This window comes from Lemur catta, unplaced genomic scaffold (genome assembly GCF_020740605.2).
Source record: "Lemur catta isolate mLemCat1 unplaced genomic scaffold, mLemCat1.pri scaffold_65_ctg1, whole genome shotgun sequence".
NCBI classification, from domain to species: domain Eukaryota; kingdom Metazoa; phylum Chordata; class Mammalia; order Primates; family Lemuridae; genus Lemur; species Lemur catta.
In genome coordinates this window covers 872,773-892,640 of record NW_025423864.1, presented here as the reverse complement: position 1 = coordinate 892,640, position 19,868 = coordinate 872,773, and the positions used below count along the sequence as shown (strand labels likewise).

General features: G+C 42.6%; 1 long non-coding RNA gene across 5 annotated transcripts; it reads left to right on the top strand.

Annotated features, from left to right (window-relative positions):
• Window positions 1-7,229: 7,229 nt before the first annotated feature.
• Window positions 7,230-19,568, top strand: LOC123629962. 5 transcript variants are annotated; one of them, XR_006732466.1, is made up of 4 exons: window positions 7,230-7,400; window positions 10,019-10,097; window positions 13,399-13,471; window positions 17,405-18,270. It is a non-coding gene; the product is annotated as an uncharacterized LOC123629962 (long non-coding RNA). The 5 variants fall into 5 exon arrangements; XR_006732465.1 differs by lacking the exon at window positions 7,230-7,400 and adding an exon at window positions 18,916-19,568 and having other exon boundaries at window positions 8,201-10,097; window positions 17,405-18,016; XR_006732464.1 differs by lacking the exon at window positions 7,230-7,400 and adding an exon at window positions 18,512-18,908 and having other exon boundaries at window positions 8,201-10,097; window positions 17,405-18,016.
• Window positions 19,569-19,868: the final 300 nt, after the last annotated feature.

Below are 19,868 nucleotides of genomic sequence, written 5' to 3'. Positions count from 1 at the left end.
GAATTTCTATAATACTACAAATGCATATTCGCTATCATCTCTCTGCCTATCTAGGGAAGCACAACAATAAAAGCCATGACAGTTTGTAAGGTGATGGGTGATCATGTCTTGCTGTTTGTCTCATTCACCTTTCCCGCCACCACCCCTCGTCTTGAACAATTGGTTGAAGCCAGGGTGACTTCTAGGTCTCTCTGTGTCTCTTCCAGCAAGACTTTGCTCGATTTTATTCTCACGCTCCAATACTGTTGCATGTCATTAGTTTCGACATCGTCGTGTCTAATGTTGCAGAGACGTCCGGTGTCAAATGCTTTCGTGTTTCATTATTCCCTTTCTCAGAATGTGATGGTGATTCTCACTTTTATTTGAGAAAAACAGCCCTCTTGTTATGAGACGCCCTCTAGAACTCGCCTTTGCCCTCACTCACGTAAAAGCCAAGTGTCACCCTGGGGACGTTCATCCCCTGCCACACACAGTGCATTCCAGAGCAGACCCAAGTATGTCCCCGTAACCGCAAACGATGCCTTTCCGTTAAATATTGAATGAACGCCCATTCTTTCTTGTTTTTCGTGTCTCTGTGTCATGCTTGAAGGAATTGTTTGAAGCTTGAAGAAAATTGGCAACATTGTTTCATTGCAGCTTCAGATAGAGCTATTTGCAAATATTCATTCCATCTTAAAAATATGCCTTCATTCAAGCTAGGTAAAGCTGTGTTTAAATGTATATTTTAAAATTTATAAAAGTAACATAAAACAGAGAAAGTTTGGAAAAGAAAGAAAATTTTAAAAAATCCATAATGTTTTATTCTTACACCATCATTATTATAATTTGTGTGTATGACTTTATATCAGTGCTAGTAGTGGACGTGTAATTTTTATATCCATATTTTTTACCATTATATTGCTATGTAGTCATAATTTTTAATAACAATATCCATAGAAGGTTCATACCATAACTTATTGAATATTTAGTTTAGTTTAATTTTGCCTGTTACAATAATGCTATCAGGAAGATATAAATGCATGTAATTGTGCCATGTCTTGAATATTCTTGGGCAGAGCGCTTATTGGGTAAAGGGCTATGACGTAACAGCCAAATAAATACAGTGTATTGACATTTAATTAATGAGAATTACTTAATACGTGTCATTTTAAGTAAATCTCTATTAGACTGTTAACTATACTCCAATTTCATAGATTTAGAGAGTCATAAATCCTATTGTTTACTATTTATATCCACATTTTTTCCTTATTAATGAAAACGAATGACATTGATTTTTTTTCTCCATATTTTATTTAGTTTCATAAATCCATTCGGTTTTTCTTGCATACACAGTAGTATACAAACTTACTGATTCTAAAAATGTTCTCAATAATGTGTGTTAGAAGTTTTAAGTGATTGTTTTGGATGGTAGTAAAAGCATGTGCTACATTTACTTGTAGTTTAGGGAGGAATTTTTGAAAAATAATTTTTGGGGGCATGAGAAAAGGATAAACTTTTTAGGTTTCTTTGTACAAATGCAATCCCAAAGTAAAATGACTTCCTGTTGTATGTTATATGGTTGATAAGGACAGATGATAATCAGATTGGGGCATTTCATGTAAGAATGGTGAAAAATGATAGCAATGGGACATTTAGGTGAATTACTTTTCTAGTTAAGGCCTAATTAGCAAATAGGAAAAAAAGCCTTAGAACGGTCTATTAAATGTTTCATTGTTTTAATTTAGTAAAATGTTCTTTAATAAATGCTTGTATAGAAAGAAATTAAGAAAACTCATGCCAGGGAGAAAGATCTCTTTGTATTCTTAGCACAGAAATAATAAGAACATGAATTGAGGGAGATGATGGACATAAAACTTATGAGTAAGAGTTGGATTTCATAGACTGTTCAAACTGAAAGATACCTAAAATATCCTTAAACTCAGTGATTTCTGGAGGTTTGGATTTTATGGGACAAAAGAAAACAAAATTGGGGGAGAATGAAAGGATTGTAGACTAAATTACCATTTTTATTTTGTAGATCTTTCCTATTCTGTAACGTATATATTTGTTATAACATATTTAGTTTTTTGGTAGTGCAATGTTACAAATAAAGTCAGCTGGAATGCAAATATAATTTATAAAAAGTTGGGTTTCTATAATCTTATGAAAAGCCAAGAACATTGTCATTCTGATATTAATGGGCCGAAATCCAAATTTCATCACGGATTAGGAACAGTGCCTGAGTCATCCCTGAACTAATCCGCACTTTTCCTAGCGGAGAAGAGGTCAGTTAGCAGAGAAGCCTGGAGAAGCAGATGGAATCAGTGAGCTCAGGTGGCCAACACGAGCTCCGTGTTCTCACCGTCTGGTCCACACTGTGACTTCTATGGTCAGGAATTTGAGGGTTTTCCTCTTTGTCTGCATTCTCTTTGATGGGCGGGTTACATTGCAGACAAAACACAAGAATGAATGGGGAAAGAGGTTTAGTTATTCATTAGTTACCCAGTGAAATAATAGAAAATTTTTAAGATGACCAACATGTGTGATGGAGCAAACATAGCTCTTAGAACTTTGTCCCCAAGGTAGGAAAGGAACAAATACTTACCCTCTGAAGTCATGACACTTCATGAGGTTGTTTTATGTGTGGTGGTTCCTTGAAGCCAGCAGTCTACCAGCCATGTTTGTTTTATTGTCACAGATACGGCAAACAAACCTCTGCAAACCACTTCCCAGAAAGCATGGGTCCCATATGGCTGGACGATGTCACCTGCTCCGGAAAGGAAACCAGTTTCCTCGACTGTTCCAGGAAGCCCTGGGGGCGGCATGACTGTGGCCATCGCAAGGACGTTGGAGTCGCCTGCTACCCTGGCAGCGAGGGACACAGACTTTCTCTGGGTGAGGACTGGCCTGGCTCTCGGTATCCCTAATTCAGTGGCTGCTGCACCTCCACCTGCTGCTCCAGAATGTGCAATGGCGCTTTTGGGGGGGTCTATTTCCCACAACTGTCTAATTGTCAGTCAATTTTATGCAGAGAAAAAACAATCTTTTGAGTCTCTCCACCAACTATGAAATGTCTACCCCTAAATTGGGTTTCTTTACTTAGAAGCTGAAGTTTCTAAAATGTTTAGGATCACATGTATCCGAGGTATGGACTAAAGAAGCTGCAATATCCATCCCCCTACTCCTTGGTCCCCTGCTCTGGTTTTTATTTACTTTGAATTCTAATGAACTATGTGAGACAGGATTAAAAAAAAAGAAATTCCATCTCCTCACCGCCACCCCAGCTCTGCCCTGCATCTAAGGATTCAGTTGTTGTCCCTGGCCAGCCATTGCTCTCTCGAGATTGTCAGGGGGCTTCTAAGTGGATTCCTTGCAGTTAATAGCCCACCCATCTTTCTAAGATGCTCTTGTATTCCAGAAACCCATCAGGGACCTTTGCTACTCCCAAATTATAATTTTTTTTTAGCTTTGTAGTTGGATCAAAGGCCACTAACTCCTCTAACAGTCTTGCAATAATTCTGGATACAGAACCTTTTATGGGCAAAGAACAGTTAAACATTCTTGACAGATTCTCAATGTCTGACAAGTAGGGGAGAATAAATACCCCTGAAAAATACAGAAGGAGGCATTTGGAAGACTTTCCAGAAATGCTCTTGTAGCTCTGTTATGTACCTACACATGCATCCATGTGTGTGTGTGTGTGTGTGTGTGTGTGAGTGTGTGTGAGTGGATGTTAAAATGTCATAGGTAGCCTTTTAGCCTCAGAATTGAACCAGCCCCTTCTTGTATCCATTTGTTTTGGGACCGTGAAGCTGAAATCTTCACATTATAAAGTAACAAAACTTGTTGATTCCCACAGCATTAAGCATATTGCATACTTTAAGTTCGTCAAAGTGGATGGTTATTCCTCGTTGTACTCTGAACGGTGAGATTGTGGTGACTCACTGCACTAATCTAGCACTATATCAAGTAGAAATACACGTTTTTATTCTATCCCTTGTGGGTTAGAGTTCCAATTTTCTTTCTTTGTATTTGTTCTCCTTGTCCCTTGCTCTATTCTTCTTTTGATCCCCCCAGGATTATGTGATAAATGATTGCGTGTGGCTGGGGAGAAGGAAGCTGTTTGCTAGAAATGGACCCTCTCGACCCCAGAGAGGAAGTATTAGGGTCTTGGGGTGACAGCTCAGATGTGCTCTGTCACCACATCTGGTGACAGAATACCGTGTAATCTGAGTTCTCTGCAGGCCTGTGTTGTTAACTACATCGGAGGGTTAGGACAACTGACCTTTCCAGTTCACCTGAAACTCTTTTTAATTCTAGGACTCTAAAAGTATTTTTTAAAAATTTAAAAAGCGGAAGGTGATAATGATTAATAAAATATGTGATCACTATTATGAATCTCTTTGGTTCTATTCTAATCTCAGTAATGTGTCTATTAACTCAAGTCATTTGTCCAAAGAACATTATGTCTTTGGACATATCCTTTGAGGAAATGATCATATGACCATTTATTCAGTCAAATAGATCGTTACTTTCCCACTTACTAAAAAATACTTTATATTGAAAAGATAAGCCTAGAGAAGGAGATCGTGGTTTACTGATACAAATAACAGCACTTAAGAAACAGTAGAGGCTGGGCGCGGTGGCTCACGCCTGTAATCCTAGCACTCTGGGCAGCCCAGGTGGGTGGATCGTTTGAGCTCAGGAGTTCGAGACCAGCCTGAGCAAGAGCGAGACTCCGTCTCTACTAAAACATAGAAAGAAATTATACAGACAGTCAAAACTATATATAGAAAAATTATCCGGGCATGGTGGTGCATGCCTGTAGTCCCAGCTACTCAGGAGGCTGAGGCAGGAGAATCGCTTGAGCCCAGGAGTCTGAGGTTGCTGTGAGTGAGGCTGACGCCACGGCACTCACTCTAGCCCGGGCAACAGAGTGAGACTCTGTCTCAAAAAAAAAAAAAGAAAAAAGAAAAAAGAAACAGTAGAGGTTTTTACTACTTACTTTTACTTCTGCACTTGAACTTTAAATGTGAATGCAACTCTTCTCAAAATTAGCTTTAGCCCATTTAGCACACTCTTTTCCGTCTGCAGTAGGTGGAATACTCAAAAGTAAAATTCTAAGCCAGTAAAAGTAGTTCTGGTAAGAATACAGTTAGCGCCTGTGTGAGTGAGAGGCAATTTCTGGGGGGTAAATACGTGGACTTCTCACTTTATTTATTTTTTATTTTTATTTATTTATTTATTTTTAAGACAGAGTCTCACTCTGTTGCCTGGGCTAGAGTGAGTGCTGTGGCGTCAGCCTAGCTTACAGCAACCTCAAACTCCTGGGCTCAAGCGATCCTCCTGCCTCAGCCTCCCGAGTAGCTGGGACTACAGGCATGTGTCACCATGCCTGGCTAATTTTTTCTATATATATTTTTAGTTGTCCAGATAATTTATTTCTATTGTTTTAGTAGAGACGGGGTCTCGCTCTTGCTCAGGCTGGTCTTGAACTCCTGACCTTGAGCGATCCACCCGCCTCGGCCTCCCAGAGTGCTAGGATTACAGGTGTGAGCCACTGCGCCCGGCCGGACTTCTCACTTTAACGTGACACAGATTCTAAACTTCAGAGTGTTAAGCCCTAGCAAAGATTTCTTTCCCAGTGAGGTTGCCTCTTACTCAGTTTTACAGTATAAAATTAGACTTTTAATTTGTAGTTATGCTATATTTTGTCTTTTTTCTAAGAGATAGTATTATTTTCCAAAAATAGTGTATTATATCAATGTTACAGGAAAAATTAAAGAAAACTGCTAGAAATCAATTTGAGATATATAATTAAAGATACTGTATACCCAGAGATTGTTTAGCTTTCCCAAATATTTTATATTAAGATTTTGTAAAGGCCAGGCGCAGTGGCTCACACCTGTAATCCTAGCACTCTGGGAGGCCGAGGTGGGAGGATCGCTTGAGCTCAGGAGTTCGAGACCAGCCTGAGCAAGAGCGAGACCCCATCTCTACTAAAAATAGAAAGAAATGATCTGGACAGCTAAAAATATATATGGAAAAAAATTAGCCGGGCATGGTGGCGCATGCCGGTAGTCCCAGCTACTCGGGAGGCTGAGGCAGGAGGATCGCTTGAGCCCAGGAGTTTGAGTCTCTCATGCTTCATGCTTGTTTCAGCTGTTCTAATGCTCTCGAATGGCGGCCTAGGTTTTCCTCTCCGACTGGTGTATGGAGAAAACAAGAAGGAGGGATGCATGGAGGTTTTTATCCATGGCCAGTGGGGAACCATCTGCGACGATGGATGGAGTGACAAGGACGCAGCTGTGGTCTGTCGGCAGCTTGGCTTTAAGTAAGGAAAGCTTCGTTGTTTGTGGTGGTTACTGGTGCCCATTTCTGACTTTTTTGTGCTTGTTCTAATGAGTTACTTCTTATCTAAAATTCGTTTATATTATTCAGCTGAAAATACTGGCAGCATGTTGATTTGATTCAGAATTATAACAAAGTAACAGGTAGAGTCTATGCAAATTTTTCTATCATGAGAAACCTTATGTCACGTAAGATACAATATTTGATACAATGCAAATGCAAATTTGATCCAATGACCATTTATTATTATTTAATATCATTAAATGAGTTTTACACAAAAAAGATTTAATTCTAAGAGAAACTTTAGAAGCATCTTTTTGGGCACAGGAATCTTCCATCACTAAACATTTCTATTTTTTTCTTTTTTTAAAGTTAAATTATTTACTTATTTTTAGTTAAAAATTTTTTTTTTCAGGCAGTCTCACTTTCTCACCCTGGGTACAGTGCCGTGGCATCAGCCTAGCTCACAGCAACCTCAGATTCCTGGGCTCAAGTGATCCTCCTGCCTCAGCCTCCCAAGTAGCTGGGACGACAGGCATACGCCACCATGCCCGGCTAATTTTTTCTGCATATTTTTAGCTGTCCAGATCATTTCTTTCTATTTTTTTAGTAGAGACGGGGTCTTGGTCTCACTCTTGCTCAGGCTGGTCTTGAACTCCTGACCTTGAGCAATCCTCCTGCCTCGGCCTCCCAGAGTGCTAGGATTACAGGCTAGGGTTTTTTTTTTTGACAGTCATGAAATAAATGGTTTTTAGCACATGCAGAGGCTAATTTTAATATGCAAAAATTAGAGAACGTGGAACGGGGGCACAGGCTGTGATTTGCTCAGACGCGTGATGGACTGACTCTCCGTGTGCCTAAGAAGGCTCTGTTTGCAGGGGCCCCGCCAGAGCACTTTGGGGAAGGAGCAGGACCCATCCACGTGGACAACGTGAAGTGCACAGGACATGAGAGGTCCTTGGCTGACTGCATCAAGCAGGACATCGGAAGACACAACTGCCGCCACAGCGAGGATGCGGGCGTTATTTGCGATTATTCTGGCAAGAAAGCGTCAGGTAACAGTAAGAAAGGTGAGCCGCCTTCTGGGGCCCTAAGCAAGCCACGGGATGATGACCCCCACCTCGTTACTCCAAGGAGGGCTTTGGTGACGTAAGTCCCGTGCAGCAAGAACGTATGCAGTCAGTGCCTGCTCCTGGTGGTAGTATTTAGAGCAGTGGTTCTTGGCAAACTTGCCCAGGTGGGGCTTGCAGAGAGAGCATGCTCAGGGCTAGGAGCGGATTTCCAGAAACTGTGATCCCTGGGATCACCCCCTTTGTACATTCTTAACGGTTCCTATATTCCCTTCTTTGGATGAAATAAAGCTGTCCTTGAAGATCCAGAATTGATATTTCCGTCTTAAAAAGGAAAGCAATGGAAATAGAGAGATGAATCCAACAAAGGCACTTCTTCACTCTTATTTTATTCTGTTATATTTTTTTTTTTATTTTATTTTTTGAGACAGGGTCTCTCTCTCTGTCACCCAAGCCGGAGTGCAGTGCTGTGATCACAGCTCACTGCAACCTCCAAGTTCTGGGCTTACACGATCCTTCCATGTGAATCTCTCAAAGTCACTGGGACTACAGGTGTGCACCACCACGCCCTACTAATTTTTTTAAAATAATTTTTTGTAAGGATAAGGTCTTGCTACATTTGCTGAAAAGAACAGTCATCTCTTTGTCTGCATTGAAAGTTCATATTTTTGTGCCATTGGCTTTTGTTAAGATCAGGTACATCTAAGTATTTGAGTATTATTCTTTTCTAAAACCTTTTAATAACTGCCAAAGACAGTGCAATAAATGAATGCAATAAATGAATTGGATGTTGGTTTTTTTTTACGTTTAAAAACATTTTTTTCTTTTAAGCATTTTAGAGCATTCTGGATGTTGTTAATATGATTCTTCACTATCTGAGGAGCTTTTGAGTGTAGACAGAACATTGACAACTCCTTGTGCTTTATTTTTTTACATATACATATACATACACATAGGAATTGGTAAGACAGTTTTCTCTACATTCTGATTATTAAGTTCCCTTCAATAATTTAAACTACACTTACAAATTGAATATAACTGATTCTTTGGATTATGTCAAATCCCTGAAGTAGTTATAAAATATAAAAATTCAATAACTGTGAAATATTTTACTACACTTCTATGTAAACCTATTCTAAAAGATGAGCTACCGTAGGTTTGTTTCTTCATTGTTTATGTGTTTGTTTTTATGCCTTTCTGGAGTTGTGGCAATACTTATTTTGACTCCTTTCCATGGTTATAACAATGTTGCCAGACCTCAAGTAAAAAGATTTCTTGCTACACTAGCTAGATTACAGAAACTGGCTCAGGAACCGATTGATTTGATATTCACACTCTTGACTGGTGACTTCTATAAGGTGATTCAAACTCAAGTCATTGGTCATTGGTCATCTGATGGGGTCCTTTTATAAATGAACTTCATTTTGCTTTTTATTTATTTTTTATAACAGTTTGTGGGTTTAAATACATTTTATTCTCTTGCAATCTGGTGCTTTGTCTCAGAGTGATGTCAACTTCAGGTTTTGCTTGCTCACTGTTACATCATTCCTTTTCTTGGCATCATATACATTTAGCCAACTTGGAGCACTATTGGAAACTTATGTTTTTTTTCTAATATCCTATAATATGCAGTGTCATCTAGAGGACTCATATTCTAAGAGCTGAAGTTACAATTTGACAGCATGCCTCTGAGATCATTTGGCAAATTAGTCATCTTGGCACACATTGTCGGACCTCTTTCTCCATCAAGAAATAACGACTGCTAATTCCCCACTGGGCTCTCCTCTACCTGAGTATCATGGGGGACCATTAGTCCCCATGAGGTCTCGTGTTCTTGGCAAGATGCCCACCCTTCTGTCCTTACGCAAATGGAAAGACAGTGCGTATCTGTGCCTGATCCACACGTACTTAACCAAAGAAGCAAAGTACCTCTATATACATTCTCTTGCTTTCTAAAATTATTTTAAAAATTGGTCATATCTGTTAGATTTGCCCTTCTTTTTTACACCACCTTGCATGTCATTTTCATTGAACTCTTTTTTGTATGTTCCTGACAGAAGTCTGTTACCTGGGGAAGTTTGACTGTATTACCCATCAATACAGTTGACCACTTAAATTGGCTTAGCAAACCCTTTTCATACGTTAATACCCCGAGTAAACGTAAATTCAGATCGGAATTCTAGCCTGGGAATGTTTGCTCCTTTGAGTTACATATTCATCTGTGGCTTGGAACAGTGGTGTATTTGGAAAGTGAGTCATTTAGACCCTTACTGCCTTTGCCATTCTCTTATTTTGTTTGACATTCCTGAACTCCGGGACAGCTTCTATAGTTGGCAGCAGGACACGACCAGGACAAGGCACTAGACGGGGTCACACGACTCAGAAGCCCTAAAACCCCTTGGAGCTAAAACCTCATAAAATTTCCCATGTGTTTGCAACTTGCTACCATTTGGTCGAATGAGGACACTTTTTATCTTCATTATAGGAAAAGTTATCCTACAATTTGCAGAGAAAGGGATTTTGACATAGAGGAGGAAGCATCAGGGGAGTACAACACTTATTGTGCCTTTACCCCTCCATCAGCAGCGAGGGTCTAACTCCTGACCTTCCTCCTTCAGGGCCCCTGGCGTCTGTCTGTGGGCTGAGGTTACTGCACCATCGGCAGAAGCGGATCATTGGTGGGAAAAATTCCTTAAGGTAAAAGGTTCTTTGAAGCAGATTTTCCATATTAAAGAATTATTTATATACATACAGCGTTACAAACTAGGCATGTTCTATTATTATAGAAGGGATTTGTTTCATTCATTTTATTTTCTAAACTAAATACAGACTGCGCTGATAATCACACTGTCTTTTGACCTGTGTTTAATTTATATAGACCCTGTTCTTCTTTTTTTTTTCTTTTTTTTTTTTTTTTTGAGACAGAGTCTTGCTCTGTCAGCCGGGCTAGAGTGCCATGGCGTCAGCCTCACTCACAGCAACCTCAAACTCCTGGGCTCAAGCGATCCTACTGCCTCAGTCTCCCGAGTAGCTGGGACTACAGGCATGTGCCACCATTCCTGGCTAATTTTTTTCAATATATATTTTTAGCTGTCCAGATCATTTCTTTCTATTTTTAGTAGAGACGGGGTCTCTCTCTTGCTCAGGCTGCTCTCGAACTCCTGACCTTGAGCGATCCTCCCACCTCGGCCTCCCAGAGTGCTAGGATTACAGGCGTGAGCCACCGTGCCCGGCCATCTCTATTTTTTTCTTAAGAATACTTTTGACTTACGGAGAAGGTTCAAGAACAGTACATAGAGTTCCCACACACCCCTTTCCCAGTCCCTCTGCGGTAACATCTTACATTACCAGGCTACCTTTGTCATACTTAAGGGACCGACCTTACTTAGCATCACTATTAACTAAATTCCACACGTTATCTGAATGATTTCACTAGTTTTCACCTTATGTCCATTTTCTCTCCAGGATTCCACAGAGCCCCTTGCATATCACATTTGGCTGTCATCTCTTCTTAGCCTCCTCTGTTCCATGACAGTTTCTCAGGCTTTCCTTGTTTTGGTGACCTAGGCAGCTTTGAGGCGTCCCGGGCAAGCGCGTTGTAGAATGTGCTCAGTCTGATGTCCCCGTGAGTAGACGAAGGCTGCGGGTCTGTGGGGGAGACCACAGAGGTCAGATGCCTTCTTGTCACGGCCTCTCGGGTCACACTCCCAACATAGCTGATCACTGACGCCTTCGCCTTGATCACTGGGTCAGTGTAGCATGTGCCAGGGTTCTCTGCTGCGGAGGGCTTCCATGCTCCTGGGAAGGAACATGGGAAGGGCATAGCAACTGTGAGGGCTGGGAGGTCAAGGCCGCCTCCTCACACGCACCATCTGGACTGCGTCCACACAGGCAGGTGCCTCTTTCCCCTTGGGCCTCCCTGGGATGGAAGTTTCAAGTGCCCTGGAGGCTTTGCCAAGCTTTCTCTTCCCTGTGCCATGATGACTGTGAACAGTGGCTCCATGGCCAGGACCCAGAGGAAGGACAATGATGACATGGACATGTCATGTGAACAAGAAATGAAGCATCGTTGTTTTGAGCCATTGAGATTTGGGGGTGTTTGTTACTACACATTACAGAGCCTATTCTTTCTCAGGGAAAGGATCGTTGTAAGAAGAGATGACAGCCAAATGTGATATGTGGGAACTCAAGGGCAGAAGTCAGCAGGGTTGGGGCCACAGAAGGCACAGTGTGTCCATTAGTGGTTTACAACTCAGCCTGGGACACAGCCAGACATGGGAGGTCTGCTCTGATGTGATGTGGCCTCCGTGGCTTGATGGGGGGCCAGATACCATTAAATCCCCCTGTCACAGGGTGAAGCTCTCCCTTCTAGATCTCTCCTAATTACTGCAACACACATTGATTTTGTCATACATCTCATCTCAAATCAAATCATCACCTCCCATCAACCATAGCCAAGACCTGCTCCCGACTTTGTATTTCTGACCCTGGTATAGTCCTCTTCTCTTTACCAACTCAGAATCTTAGTATTATTTTTGGACACAGCTTCTGCTGTGGTCAATCACTTGTAGAGGTTCTACCCACAATGTTACACTGACTTTCAACTTTTCAATTCTATGGCTCCCTGTCCACTTCAGAACCTCCTACCCTTCTGTCTGCACCATTATGACAGACGCTATTTAACTTCCTGCTCTCTCTTCACCCTTCCCTTCCTCCCTTCCTGGTGTCTGTCTCTAATCTAAAGACCTGATCAATTCTTTCTACTATGCGAACTCCCTTCGTGGTCGACCATTGGTCTTCCACAGTCCGGTTTCAATCTACTTGCCCAACTCATCTCCCGTTACCCCTGCACCTCAAACTCACAGCCCAGACAGCCTGCTGGGCCCATTTTCCAAGTGCGTGTGGTTCTTTGTGAAAAGATCCCTCTTCCTCTTATGCTTTAACCTCTTTTCTCCTTCTCCAAGTGACAGATTCTGGCAACCCCTCAATGCTTGGCTCAAATGTCATCTCTTCTGTGAAATCTTGATTCTTTTCCTATTCTGGACAGAATTAATCATTCCTTTTTCCTTTTCCAGTTTGGAAAAATCATATTTGCTCTTTGGTGTTTGACTCAAGAATCACCTCTTATTTTCCTTCTTTCTGTATTAGTTTACTAGAGCTGCCATAACCAATATCATGGACCAAATGGATTAAACAACAAGAATTTATTGTATCACAGTACTGGAGGCTAGAAGTTTGAGATCAAGATGTTAGCAGGCTTGGTTTCTTCTGAGGTCTGTCTGTCTCCTTGGCCTGTAAATGTCCATCTTCCCTGTGTCTTCACATGGTCATCCCTCTGTGTGTGTCTGTGTCCATCTGTGTTCTGATTGCCTTTTCCTATTAGGACATCAGTCATATTGGATTAGGGCCCACCTTTGTGACCTCTTTCATATTAATTACCTCTTTAAGGATTCTATTCCCAAATAGAGTCACATTCTGAGATACCTGGGGTTAGGACTTCAACATATGAATTTTGGGAATACACAATTTAGCAAATAACATCCTTCCTTCCTTCCTTTCTACTTCTCTCTCTCTCTCTCTTTCTCCGTCTCTTTCTTTCTTTTCTATGAAAAAGATAAGTTGAGCCCTGTACTTTCAGTAGGAATAAAGAGCAATGAATACATGGTCCTTGTCCTCAAGCAGAGTCTAGTCTCTTAAAGGGGACAGGCATGTAACCAAATAAGACCAAGCTCCCTTCAGAAGGAATCATCAGGCTCCTTTGGGGCTCTGTCAGAACTCTGTATACCAGGCTTCAGCTAAAGAACTCCCCACGTTGTTCTAGAATGCCTTGTCTAGCTTCCCATTTCAGGAAGAAATAGTGAACTTCTTAAGGACAGGGCCACTTCAGTCATCTCTGAATTTACAGAGCCCAGAATTGTGCCTAATACATAATAAATGATCAACAAGTACTGGTTGAATTGAACCCAAATAAAGTGATGTTTTATTTTTATTCTTGAAGGATTTCTTGCTATGGATGAACTTTTTCAAGACTTAAAAAAGGGACAAGCTTCCTGGTTAAAGTCATGTCAAAGGTGGGCAATTACATCATATTTTGCTTTCAAACTGATAAAAATATGGATTCATATCTAAAAGAAGCAATGTTTCTACAATATGGGAGGGACGACCTCAGAGTTTTCTTCTATTTAGAAATCTCGGCCGGGCGCGGTGGCTCACGCCTGTAATCCTACCACTCTGGGAGGCTGAGGCAGGTGGATCACTCAAGGTCAGGAGTTCAAGACCAGCCTGAGCAAGAGCGAGACCCCGTCTCTACTAAAAAAAATAGAAAGAAATTATCTGGCCTACTAAACAATATATATAGAAAAAAATTAGCCGGGCATGGTGGCGCATGTCTGTAGTCCCAGCTACTCAGGAGGCTGAGGCAGGAGGATCGCTCGAGCCCAGGAGTCTGAGGTTGCTGTGAGCTAGGCTGACGCCACGGCACTCTAGCCCATGCAACAGAGCGAAACTCTGTTTCAAAAAAAAAAAAAAAAAGAAAGAAATCTCTCAGGTCTTTTCCACTGCAATGAGTTATGTATCTAAAAATGATAAGTGCAATGACAAATTAATATTAGTTACCTTTTGACATGAACCAAAAATAAAAATAAGCCTTATGCTCTGTGAAAATGACCAAGAAGTTAATCAGAATTTTACAACAACTTGAAAACATTTTGAGGAAATAAAAAAGTACAAAATTAGAAATGTCTGACTTAATTATTAAATAACTAAGCTTTAACAACTAATTTATAGCTTGAACAGTCGGGTCTAGTTTAAAGTTACTGGTGACAGTGTTTGTAACCGGCGGTTGCGTGGGATCGAGGGCACACTGTGATTGCCCGACACAGAGTCGCACTCTGTTTTTATTCAGAGACTGATGGTGATTTCCCCTCAGTCTCATCTCCGTCATCTGCCCAGGAGGCAGCTTCTGTGGGAGAATCCCGTGTGGCCGTCTGGGGCTACTTGCACCCCGTCGCGGCCCAGGTGGCGGAGCTGCAGCTGGCCCCACTGCACCGGCAGCCGGGCCTGGCGGATGGGCAGAAACTCGAGAGCCGGGCAGGCCATGCTCTGAAGCTCCTGCTTGGTCACCGCCTTTTCAGCAGTGTCCTGCCCTTCCTTTTCCATCTTTTCGGGGTCTTTGTAGAAGTAGAGACCAGATGTGACTTCCCACAGGGATGGGGGTAGTGACAGCCAATACATACCACCCCTGGGAAGGGAAAGGCTGGGGGTGGCCGTGCTGTTGGCAGGTGCAGCGCAGCCACTGCTGGAGGAGTGACGCTTGACCCGCTGGAACTAGAACTGTGATGTGACAAGATGTCATCAAAGTAGAACAACGACAACAACAATAATACCAGCAGGCACTTACATAGCAGTTGCTATAAGCCAGGCAGTGTTCCGCCACTTTTATATATGTGAACACACTGTACGTTATTTTTTGTTTAATATCACAAACACGTAATATGCAAAAGACTATTAACTCCTATGCATTTCTAGTGAGATGCTGTTTCCCATTAAGTCTCTTAACAGATGACCAAAAAAAATAAAAAACAAAAAAAAGCAAGCCTTACGTTACGAGAGGCTATCAGGGACCACCCAGCAAACCTTTTTAAAAAGCTACTTATGCCATGTAATTGAGCTCATAGAATTTCCTTTTAAGTATCGAATATATTATGCGACCAAAATCCAAAGTGATTCTTATGAACAAACAGCACATAGCTAAACTGGAAAATTATTCTGGGACCTCACACTGTTACAAAGTTTTCCCTTCCACAGAAGCAGAATCTTCTTCCCCAGAACATCCTTCTTTATTCCTTATGAGATCTCTTAGTGCAGCTCAAAACATGCTTGGTCCTCTGAGAAATGTCTGAGTAACACAGCAGTCATTTGTCTTGGGTAGTGGCTTTCTTCCTTGCTAAACCTAATCAGTTCTTTTAGCTCTTCTTTATGTGAGATGTGGATAATGCATACGTGCATATAAAAGATACATTTACAAAAATGTGTGCACCGTGTGGTTTAGCAGGGGATGCTCTCTGCATGGCTACGCGAGTACGTGATGCGTTGATAAATCATGCACACGAGTCCTTGTGGGGCGGGCCCTGGTCAGTGCAACGGGAACACACTGCGTAGCTGACCAGTGCAACACAAGCAGCCTGAACAGTACAAGCCTGAACCGCGTGGCTCCGCTTCTACACAGATTCTTCTCGATAAAACTTACCCTGACTGTACCTGCCTCTCCTGCCTCTTCTTCCACCTCCACCTCTTCCACAGTGAATATATTTTCTCTTCCTTATCATTTTCTTAGTAATATTTTTTTTTAGAAATGAGTTCTTGCTCCGTTGCCCAGGCTGGAGTGCAGTGGCACAGTCGTAGCTCACTGTAACCTCCGAACCCTGTGCTCAAGCGATCCTCCCGCCTCAGTCTCCGAGTAGCTGGGACCACAGGTGCACAACACTGCACCAGGCTCTGATTTTCTTAATAATATTTTCTTTTCTCTAGCTTACTTTACTGTAAGAACACAGTACATAATGCATATAGCACACAAAATATGTGCTAATTGACTGTTTATGTCATTGGTTAGGCTTCCAGGCAACAGTAGGCTACTAGTAGTTAAATTCTGGGAGAGTCAAAAGTTATACGTGGACTTTCAACTGCATGGGGTCAGTACCCCCAACCCCCATGTTGTTCATGGGTCCACTGTACTGACACTGCCGGCCTCTCTTTTCCTTGGTGCGCAGTCAGCATGCATGTCAATTGCAGTTTTAGTTTCTTTCTTTCTTTCTTTCTTTCTTTCTTTCTTTCTTTCTTTCTTTTCTTTTCTTTTTTTTTTTTTTTTTTTTTGGAGACAGAGTCTCAGTCTATCACCCTGGGTAAACTGCAGTGGCATCATCACAGCTCACTGCAACCTCAAAATCCTGGGCTCAACGATCCTCCTCTCTGAGCCTCCCAAGTAGCTGGGGACTACAGGCATGTGCCACCATGCCTGGATAATTTTTTCTATTTTGGGTAAAGATGGGGTCTCGAACTCCTGACCTCAAGTGATCCTCCCATCTGTGTCTCCCAGAGTGCTAGGATTACAGGCATGAGCTACTACTCCTGGCCTGTAGTTTTACTTTCTCCTAAGCGTATTTCGTTGCTTCAGTGTTTTTGTCTTTGGATCAAATTTATTTATTGTTTTGGTCAGAATTTATGGACAATCTGCAAAGCAGTAGCCATAGGAGGGATTGCCATGCTCGCATTAGTCAGGGTCCCAGGGAAAGAGATGATGCACTCAAAGGGGTCGCCAAAAATACTTAAGTTGACAGACTATCTAGAAAAGCCAGGACAGGATTAAGGAGACCAACAACCTGTAGCAAAACCCCGGAGATAAGCGACAAGCAGAGGCCCTTATCACCTCTAAGCCTGTTGGGGACCGGGAGACGGGGACACTTACCAGAACTCAGGGCTCTGGCTGTGGAGAGGGGCTGCCGACAGAACCAGAGGCTCCAGAGGGGGAGCGAATGTCTCTGAGAGAGTGCACAGGCAGGAAAGCTCAGCCTCTCTCCACCCTGCTACGGACCAAGCCCAGCGAAAAGCAGAGATCTCAGAAGATGACAGGGGAAGAGGCTGGTCTTCTGGGCCACATAACAGGGTTGGTGGGCTCTGGAGGGACAAAGGAAAAATCCAGCCCTACACAAAAGGCAGGAAGAGAACGACAGGTTCCCAGAAAGCAGGGACTATGCACACGGCACCTTTCCATGACCACGTCCAGTGTCTCGTGCAGGGCTTGACACACACGTGCTCAACCAGGGTCTTAATGAACCCATGAATAGATTAGAAGTCAGATGCTCCTGAAATACAAGACGTTGCAACTAATAGGAGAGTACTCATGAATTCTGGCTTTTTTAGACAACCAACATGCCACATATTACTATTATTTAAAACGTCCTCTTCTAAAACAATATCTTTCTTTTATTAATCAACAAATATTAAAGGAGAATCTGATAAGTCTGGCTTTTCGGATCGTCCCTAACCTGTGCATGGAGGAATTGTCTTCAGAAGGGAGTTTCTGATGTCCTTAAGCACCTAAAATTTTTATAAGTAAATAAAAGAGCAAAGCTGTCCTGAAGAGAGAACCAAGGCTGCAAGGCGCAGCAGCAGGAGGCGGACTACGGTTCAAACCCTCACTCCACAGCCGGTGTTTCCAGGGGTGGGTCACCCGCTCTCCGAGTGCCTCAGTTTCTTCACCCATTCAATAGAGTATCGACTGGCTTAAAAAATATACAAAATAAAATAAAAATAGGAGTAATAACAGTACTACCTCTTAGACACTCCTTTCTAGCAACTGTCCTACCTTCATCAAATGCCATCATATTGCACAGTGCATGTTCCGATCAGTCAATAACTTCTATTGCTTCCGACAACTCAAAATCTCTTCCTTTAATCTGTCATTGTTTGTTCTCTCCAGCTGACCCCATGGCTTGGTTACTGGACTCTGCCTTACTGTCTAGCTCATACATTAATAAATGGGCACCTTAGCTCTGCTCTGCAGCTCTGGAGACCGTGCTTAGAGCAGGGCTGCCAGAGACGATGCAGACTTTCAAAATGTAAGTAAATACAGATGATGTTTAGATAAAATGCAAAGTAAAAAATTTGAATTTCAGACAGACAACCAATATTTTTTTAGTATAAGTATGTCACAAATATTGCACGACAACCCCAGATCGGAAGCCATCTTTCAAATCAACCTTGAGTTCTGAGGCGCTGAGAAGCACTGCTCAGCTCGTCCATTGCCACATTGTCCCTCTTTCCCTGGGGCCTGAGCACTGTCAGGGGCGACCCTATCTCGCTCTGGGGAGGAGCGTGCAGTGCGGCGGGATGAGCTCAGGGAGTGGACAGCTGCCGGGCAGCCACGCGAGCCCAGGCAGCCCCAGCCAGTCCAGCAACCCAGCTCTTCTGGGAAGGAGGTTTAAACAAATACCCTCCACTGGGAAGAAAGAGATCACGGTGTCTGTGGGTTCTCAGTATTGGGTGTGTATGTAAAGCTGTATGAAATCGTGTGAAGAGATTAAAATTTTAATGACCACCCTTTGCACTCTAAGGATCTATCAAAATTCCGCCTTGAGCTTCCTGAGAGAGAAACTTCCTTTCCCGTCTCGTTGATAAACCGACACGGGTTCTGTTTGCTCTGTAAATGTATGAAAAAAGGGCTGGCCTTTCAGTTCCTGGTTTGGTAAGGACTGTTGAGAATCTGGAAGTCCTTGGACAGGCTAATGAAATGGAATTCTGAAGACACTATCCAGAATCTTATCAAATTCAAAGTGAACTATAAATTTTTATCACTTTTTGAAACCCAAGTGCAAGCCCAACTAACCTGGAGGTAGAATTGGGCCTGTCCACCTGGATCGGGAATGGAGGCAGAGGCTGCAACGTGTCCCACAAGTCCGGTGGGGCAGATCCTGGCTGACGTACGAAGACTCATTGTTTTCATCTTCATTATCTGTAGAAATACGCCCCAACTGACTGCAGAAAGGTAATCGAACTGATCAGCAAATTCATATTAAATAAGGCATCTGGAGAAGATATTTTTGACACTCAAAGTTGTTTTTAAAGTTTTGGGTTCTAATTCTTGTCATCTTATTTATTACTGTTAACTCTGCAGATAATAATTTTACCAGTTTTATTTCAAAATGTAGTCCATCTTTTTTCTTTTAGAGCAATCGCTCTCACTCCCTCTCAACCATATACTTTTCCTCTGTGCTTACTTTCTGAATGTTAATATGAGTGGACTGTCCAGGTCAACATTCTGGAGGCAGCGGTTATGAACTGTCCTTCTACAGCCAGACGTTGTCCTGACCTCTGTCACATATTCACGTGATTAGTCCAAAAGCCTGTCTCCCCCTTCTCCTCCCACCTGCTCCCCCCACTGTGACCAGGGCAAAATCCCTACATTCTCTAGGTAAGCTGAATGCGTGCCCTCTATTTTTGTAAGAATATAAGACAAGTTTCTACTCTACGTGGACGATTGTTTCATTGCATACCTTCAAATCCCCTGGCTCTGCTATTTCTAGCCTTCGGTTGAACTTGGAAAAAGTAACTTAACCTCTTATGTTTTCTCACCTTTCAAATGTAGAAAATAAAAATTATCTCTGAAGTTGTCTTGAGGCTTAAAGAGAATCATTTTAAACACTGCTGAGCACTGAGAGGCTGTGACAGAGTCATGGTCTTCACTACGGAGCTGTGAGCACGTGGAGCTCTCAGGTCTAAGACTCACTCAGTCAGGGGCGCCCTGTCTCCCTCTGGGGAGGAGCGTGCGGTGCGGTGGGACGAGCTCAGGGAGCGGACAGCTGCCGGGCAGCCACGCGAGCCGAGGCCACGCTCGTCCAGGCAGCCCCAGCCAGTCACCGAGCAGGGCAGGGTACGCAGGCCTGGCTACTCCTGCCCACCGTAGGGCTGCCT